Source organism: Cnephaeus nilssonii (assembly GCF_951640355.1).
Source record: "Cnephaeus nilssonii genome assembly, chromosome: 8".
In the NCBI taxonomy this organism is placed as follows: Eukaryota; Metazoa; Chordata; class Mammalia; order Chiroptera; family Vespertilionidae; genus Cnephaeus; species Cnephaeus nilssonii.
In genome coordinates, this window is record NC_137079.1 from 52,131,720 (window position 1) to 52,139,678 (window position 7,959).

The 7,959-nt window shown below is 36.8% G+C and overlaps 1 pseudogene across 1 annotated transcript; it reads left to right on the forward strand.

Annotated features, from left to right (window-relative positions):
- The first annotated feature begins 4,334 nt into the window (after nt 1-4,334).
- LOC307103971 (prefoldin subunit 3-like) lies at nt 4,335-4,952 on the forward strand (annotated as a pseudogene). The gene has a single exon. The product of its transcript is annotated as a prefoldin subunit 3-like (transcript).
- Nucleotides 4,953-7,959: the final 3,007 nt, after the last annotated feature.

Consider the following 7,959-nt stretch of genomic DNA (forward strand, 5'->3'; position numbering starts at 1 on the left):
AATACACAAACCATATTATACAAAAATTATCCACCACGCATTTGTTCACACAGGAACATAAGCTTCATAAAGTTAAAATCCCCATTGTCACCCCACATTCTAGTTCTCCCCATGCTCATCTTCTGTTTTATAATATATATACACTGAGTGGCCAAATTATTATTATTATTTTTTTAAATATATTTTATTGATTTTTTACAGAGAGGAAGAGAGAGGGATAGAGAGTTAGAAACATCGATGAGAGAGAAACATTTATCAGCTGCCTCTTGCACACCCTCTACTGGGGATGTGCCCGCAACCAAGGTACATGCCCTTGACCGGAATCGAACCTGGGACCCTTGAGTCCGCAGGCCAATGCTCTATCCACTGAGCCAAACCGGTTTCGGCTGAGTGGCCAAATTATTATGATCTCTGAACGCATAATAAGCTGGCCACTCAGTATATATATATATGTGTGTGTATATATATATATATATATATATATATATATATATATATATACACACATACATATATTAGAGGCCTGGTGCATGAATTCGTGCATGGGTGAGGTCCAGCCAGCCTGGCCAGGGGGAGGGGACATGGGCTGTTGGCCGGCCTGCCTGCTGGTCGATCTCCTGGTCAAGGGACAATTCACATATTAGCTTTTTATTATATAGGATATACACCGAGTGGCCAAGTTATTATGCATTCAGAGATCATAATAATCTGGCCACTCAGTGTATATGTCACAAAAAATGTATACACACTTTGAATAATTATTAATTCCAATGTTTTGTTTTTTCAGATTTAACCCATTGGAATTTTTTGGAGAGACACCATCCTATCTAATAAAGAGAGAATATGCTAATTGACCCTCATGCCATCACAAAGATGGCAGCACCCACAGCCAATAAGTAGGGAATATGCTAATTAATTGTCACACCCTCAAAGATGGCAGTGCCCAAAGCCACAAGATGGCAGCGCCCAGTCCCCTTAGCCCCCTAGCTGCCCAGGGCTGACCCAAGGTGCAGGCAAGCCTCAGATGGTGGCTGCCCAGCCACCCAGGGCCACCTGAGGCTTGCACTGCTGGCAGTGGCAGCAGCAGAGGTGTGATGGGTAGTCGCCTTCCCCTGATTGCCAGGTTGCCTCCCGCCCCTGAGGGCTCCTGGACTGTGAGAGGGGGCAGGCCGAGCTGAGGGACCCCCCCCCCCCACCCAGTGCATGAATTTTCATGCACCGGTCCTCTAGTATATATATATATATTGTAATTTGTATGTACCCCCATCAAAATGTATATACTCTATTTTATTTGAACAGGGAATGTTGTGTATATTATGCATCGTTATATCCTCAGTGTTAAGAATACCTAGCACATAATATGAAGTAGAGAGTATTTGTTGAATTTAAGGAGGAAAGAAAGAAAAAAGAGGGAGGAGGAAGAAAGGATTGGAAGGAAGGAAGGAAGGGAGAAAGGAAGGAAGGAAGCAAAGAAGAAAGGGTATTTTATACATTATTTATGTTATAGCATGCAGCACAGACCCTGTAAACACAATTATTGGTCAATTCATTTTTTTTTTTTTTGCTATGAATTACCTAGGCAATATTTGGGAACTAGTTTAGTCTATCAGTACTTTATTTTAATAATGTGTCACTTTAGGACAGTGATGGCGAACCTATGACACACGTGTCAGCACTGACACGCGTAGCCATTTCTGATGACACGCGGCCACTGAGGTGGCCGCATGCTGAGGATGAAACATTTGCTGCTCCTGAGGATGAAACATTTGCGAAATAATGTTTTTTCCTCAAAGTGACACACTACCAGAGTTATGCTCAGTTTTTTTGCGAAGTTTGACACACCAAGCTCAAAAGGTTGCCCATCACTGCTTTAGGAGAATCATTAGAGAATACACTTATGTATATTTAATGTTAATAATCATGTTTTTTGTGGTTTCACTGTAACCACATCTGTCAAAAGAACATAAAGTAATTAATGTCAAGAAAACAGTTTGCAGTGAAATATGGATTATCCTAAATATGGCAAAACATTGAAAACTTAGAGACTGAATTGATTTAATCACATGAACAGTAATATTTTGGGGAGTTATATTCTGATTGGTAGTTTTTAAAGTAATCATGTTTAACTTTCAAATATGTAATAACGTCTAATTTAATTCACTATGATACAAAAGGTTTGAAAGTTACAGGCCTGCAGAAAAGAAAAAGGCAATGAGAGAACAAGGAAATAAAATACACTATAGTCCAACAGCTAGTTACAAAAAAACTATATACAATAAAAACAACATTTGAAAACCTTTCTTTCATTATATTTGATCAATATGGTCCCATTTAGTAGAAAGACAGCTGCAGGGAAATGTATTTTCCAAAAGTGGTTGTATTCCCCATCCCACATGTACTGTAAGGCTCTTACTACCCTTCTATCAAGGAAAATAATCCATGTCTTCTCCTCATGAGTCAGGGTGGACCTTCGTGACTGCCTATACTAAAAGAGTAAGACTGCGTGATTTCGGTGACAAGGTCATAAAAGGTTATACAGAAGTAGGTTCTGTTTGGTTTAATGGTGAATAATAACTATCATAACCTTGTCATGTTGAATGGAGCATAGCTCTAATAAAGATAAGGAGGGTTTTAATTTGGGGAAAAAAACAAATATAGATAGGGAGATCAGATTATTTGATAAATGAGAGAGTGGAAACAGTGATATCTTACCAAATTGCACTAAGTTAGTACGTATATTTGAAGAATCACAACTTAAATAAAAATAAAATTCCTATTGTGAAATTTAAATGGCATAAAATATAAAGTGTTAATAGGAATTTCTTTCAAAATAATTTTGAAACAAAAAAAATTAACATTTAAAATATTTTGACCAAATAGAACCAAAAGCCATATTCATATCTTCATATTTTGCTACCTATGACTTTTAATTACTGTTTATAAATTATACATAGGCTAATTAATAATATAATTGGAAGTGTTTCTCATTTTTTATGCTTTATTTACAATATTTGCAATTATATAGACATTCATTTTTGCAAAATATACTCAGAACAATATTATAACTGATTTTAATTTTTAAAAATTTGTTTTCATGAGCTTATTATACCACATAAAAAGAAACATCTTTAAAAAATCAGAAATTTAATGTTTTTACTGAAAATTGCATTGAGCATGGAAAGGAAATAGTAACCTTGATATTACCAAACAGTTGAGTAATGCACCAGGATTATTAAGGCTTAAAATCCTTTAAGAACTAAGTAAAATAACTATAAATGCAAAACACTGCATGCATATTTTTTGTTTATTATAAAGAAAATTAGGTTTTAGTATTCAATACAGATTGCATTTTTAATAATATAATACTGCCTGCTGCTGAGAGCAAAGAGTGAGAAAAGTTCAACTTCAAGTACATGTTTTTCCTGACACTGTGTGATCTGTAAAATTGTCTGTGGTCATGTGTTTTTTTCATTTTACCACTAGGCTTCTAAACATGCTACTCACTCCTTTTGAAAACAAGCTTGGTACAATTGAGCTGAGTTTCCTCTTACGATTGATGTCACTAAACACATCTAAACCTGAGTTTCCAAATTTTTAAAATGAATACAAGTTTGACTCAGCTTCCTTACAGATCAAATGGGGAAAAATTGTAATAGTTCATGAAAGATGTGGCTATCATAAATCACAACATTCTGTCTCTACCTGGAAAAAATGAGCAAACAGGCTAATCACAGCCAATGGGAACTGGGCTTTTGATATACATCTCTTCTGCTGGTTATTTGACTTGGGTGTTGGTGAATCCCATGGCAGCATATGTTTTTCACTTGCAGTGACTCAGTTTGCAAGATGAGACATGAAATAAACTATGAAATTTCCTGATAAAAAACTAAATTTTCAATTTTGACTTATGTTTTTGTTAATATTTCATGATTGGGTTCCTGGCAATCCCCCAATGATACAGCATAGGAGTTTCCAGAGAGCACAGGCAAGCATTTGAAGAATCTGGTTTGTCATCATCAAGGACACAATTAATTCTGTACTTGACACCCTGTCCTACAGATCTGGAGATCATTCTGCAGGCAGTGATAACTCATTGGGGTTTCTTATCAAATTGGTAACATATACTAGTACAAAGTGGCATTTTACAAAGTGTAGATCTGCACATATTAGACATTTTTATATAGCCTCAAAAATCATACTCAAGATGTTTACATTTCTTACCCACAATAACAAATAATTTAAGATGGGATGAAGGATGATATTTTAATTGTATATTAAAGAAAAAAGGCTATACATTCTTGAGCGATTGCCTAATAGAAAGGACTAAAAGGAAGATGGCGGTGGCTAGAGATGGCTATGGCTTAGGAGAACTCGCTTCAGGGAAGGGACGGCGGTGGCTCCACCTGGGGATTCCTGAGGCCGTGTTTGTGGAAGATGTGGATTCCTACATGAAACAGCCTGGGAATGAGACTGCGGATACAGTGCTAAAGAAGTTGGAGGAACAGGACCAGAAGTATAAGTTTATGGAACTCAACCTTGCTCAAAAGAAAAGGAGGTGGCTAAAGGATCAGATTCCTGAAATTAAGCAGACTGCAGAAAATCTGACCTACATGCAGAAGAAGAAGGAAGGAGGAGGAGGAGTCCACCAATTCAATGGAGGCCAGATTCTTACTGGCAGATAACCTGTACCGCCAAGCTTCAGCTCCTCCTACTGATAGAGTGTGTCTGTGGTTAGGGGGTTCATGAACGTAATGCTTGAGTATGATCTTGATGAAGCTCAGGCATCGTTAGAAAAGAATTCAACCACTGCCACATAGGACCTGGATTCTCTTGAGGAAGACCTTGACTTTCGTCGAGATCCATTGACTGCCACTCAAGTCAATATGGCCATGGTTTATCATGGGGACGTAAAAAGAAGAAACAAAGATGATTCTGCCAAGAACAAAGCATAATTCTGGCAATGAAAAATGTGGTTCATTTTTCCAAACATGTTCTTTTTAATATTCCAAAGTTTATTCTTAAAGGTTGACATTAGTATGAATGTGTGTGTGTGTGTTTTTAACAAGTAAGAATAAATGATCATTAACACTTTAAAAAGAAAAAAAAGAAAGAAAGAAAAAGGGCTATTTCAATAATCTGTGTGTGAAATAATAAAGGCTAGATTATAAACAGTAAGACAGAGAAATTACAAAGGAAAAAACCAATATTATAAAAAATAATCAACAAATTCTGATAAATACTAATACTGGGAGATAGAAAGGATAGAGCATGAAGGGGAAAGAAAATAGAAGGGAGGACACAGTGTATAAGTTCATGATATCATTATTAAGTCACTGATCTGAATTAAAATTTTATTTATTTATATTCTGCTGACCTTTTTCTTTCCTTTTCACTAGGGTGGTGTTTTCTTACTCTAGACTCTGTTACAACTGAGAGAATGTGTTTGTTTTGGGACTGGGAAGATCCATAATCTCAGTTATAGTCTTTGTTAGTATATTTAAACCTAAGTTTATCTACTCTTGAGTTTTGAAAAAAAATGCCAACTATAGTAATTTTTTGTTATTCCCAGTAGTTATGTTTTATAAAGTCACTGCAAAAACTGAATTAGCAGGGGGGTGGGGTGATAAAGAAAAGATTATAGCGGGGATAAATGGTGGTGGAAGGAGACTTGACTTGGAGTGGTGAACACACAATACAATATACAGATGATGTATTATGGAATTGTACACCTGAAACCTATATAATTTTATTAACTGTCACCCCCAATAAATTCAATAAAAAAGTTAAAAAAATGAAACAGACAAAAAAAAACTGAATTAGAGAACACCAGACCATTGTTCCTAAGAAAAATATGGAATTAGGCTCCTTCAAGCTTCTGGTCATAACATTTTAAAAAATATATATTTTTTTATTGATTTCAGAGAGAAAAGGAGAGGGAGTGAGAGATAGAAATATGAATAATGAGAGAGAATCATTGATCAGCTGCCTCCTGCATGCCCCCTACTGGGGATTAAGCCCGAAACTCTGGCATGTGCCCTGACCGGGAATTGAACTGTGATGCTCAACCACTGAACCACACCAGCCAGGCTGGTCATAACATGTTTATTAGCAGATCAATACATAACTTTGTTTTATGTGTATTTCTTTTAAAGATACCTTATCCTATCTAATAAAGAGGGAATATGCTAATTGACAATCATGCCATTGCAAAGATGGCGGCACCCACAGCCACAAGATGGCAGTGCCCAGTCCCCTCAGCCCCGCAGCCACCCAAGGCTGGCCCAAGGCACAGGCAAGCCTTGGATGGCGGCTTCCCAGCTGCCCAGGGCCACCCGAGGCTCAGGTAACCAGGGCCGGCTGAGGCTTGAGCTGCCGGCAGTGGCAGCAGCAGAGGTGTGATGGGGGCATTGCCTTCCCCTGATTGCCGGGTCACCTCCCGCCCCTGAGGGCTCCCAGACTGTGAGAGGGGGCAGGCCGGGCTGAGGGACCCCCCCCCATCCAGTGCATGAATTTTCATGCACCGGGCCTCTAGTTTAATGTATAATTGATTTATTAACATTGAACTAACAGCCAATACACTATAGCTCATGCCTGTATAAAGCTTATCTAAAAGGTATTTTCTCCAAAAGGCATATCAGAGCCATTTTGCCTCAAGAAAACACTAGACAACACTTCAGCACTGTGTTTGAGGTCTTTTTAAACAGTAAAATTATCAACATGAATCACAAAAATGAAAAAAAAAAAAACCAGGTACTGAATAGACACAGAAAAGACAGTTTATAGTATGAGAAGGTGGGGCATCACTTGTGGACATCAGCCAGGAACGTGTGTGTCAGTAAAGTCAAATGCTTTGCCTCTCTGAGCATGTCCCCAAATGATCAGAAAACCATCACAAGTATTGATCTGGGAGATCAAACAGAAATTTTAGCTGAAAGGGGAATTCTCAAATACAGAATGTATGAAAAAAGAGGATCTACTCTATCTGTTTTAATTATTATTCTTAGATTAACTTTTTGTTTCCTTGGAAATTGAATTCTGTGTTGTTCAAATGCTTTATTTTCTGTGCCTACTTGTGTGTGTGTTTTCTTTGTGGTAATTTGTCATAAGAAGAATATGTTGAAATGAGATTTCAATGAAAAGAGTTTCTCATTTTTAATCTAAGCTGAGAAAGGTATTTCATTAGAAAGCACAATATCACTTCTCAATATCACCACGAAACATCTATCTTTCATTGAGTCTTGGAGCTCAGGAAATGTTCTTATATGATAATTTCATGTTCAGTATTGTCAACATAAGAAACGTTCAAACTTGTAGAAAAAATTGCATGGATTTATTTGAGCCAAAACTGATGACAATTGCCCAAAAGTTAGATCTAAGATGCTCTGGAGAATGGCAATGTTATAGTTTGTTGTATGCGTTACAAATTAAGAAGGAAATGTAAGAAAGACTATATGAAAGTGTAAGAAAGCAAAGCAGTGATTAGATTACAGGATATTTAAGACAATGTGCTCTCTTGAGGGTTGTCACATAAGGGTTATTACTTCTGGTATTTCAAAGGTGTGTTAACCTAGATGCACAAGAACAATAGACAGGGCTTATAAACCTCTCACTAAAAAGTTATAGTCTTGGGGGTGACTACCCACCATGACCTACCCAGTTAAGAATCTATGATCAAATAATTCTATGAAGCTACTTTCCCAAGAAACTCTTTTTTATCCACAGCTTTATATGTATTGCACCACAGTGATAGGAACTCAAGAAAATAATATAATTTTGACAATTATGTAAACTTGAAAAAAATCTATCCCTGATATTTATGGCTTTGGAAATTTGGCTTACATATTCAATATTTCCAATTCCTAATTATTAAATAACTTGATATACTATAATTATGTCCTTAGCATTTTATGAGAATATATACTTAAAATAATTCATGGTTTCTGCTGTTGAGTAGGCAGT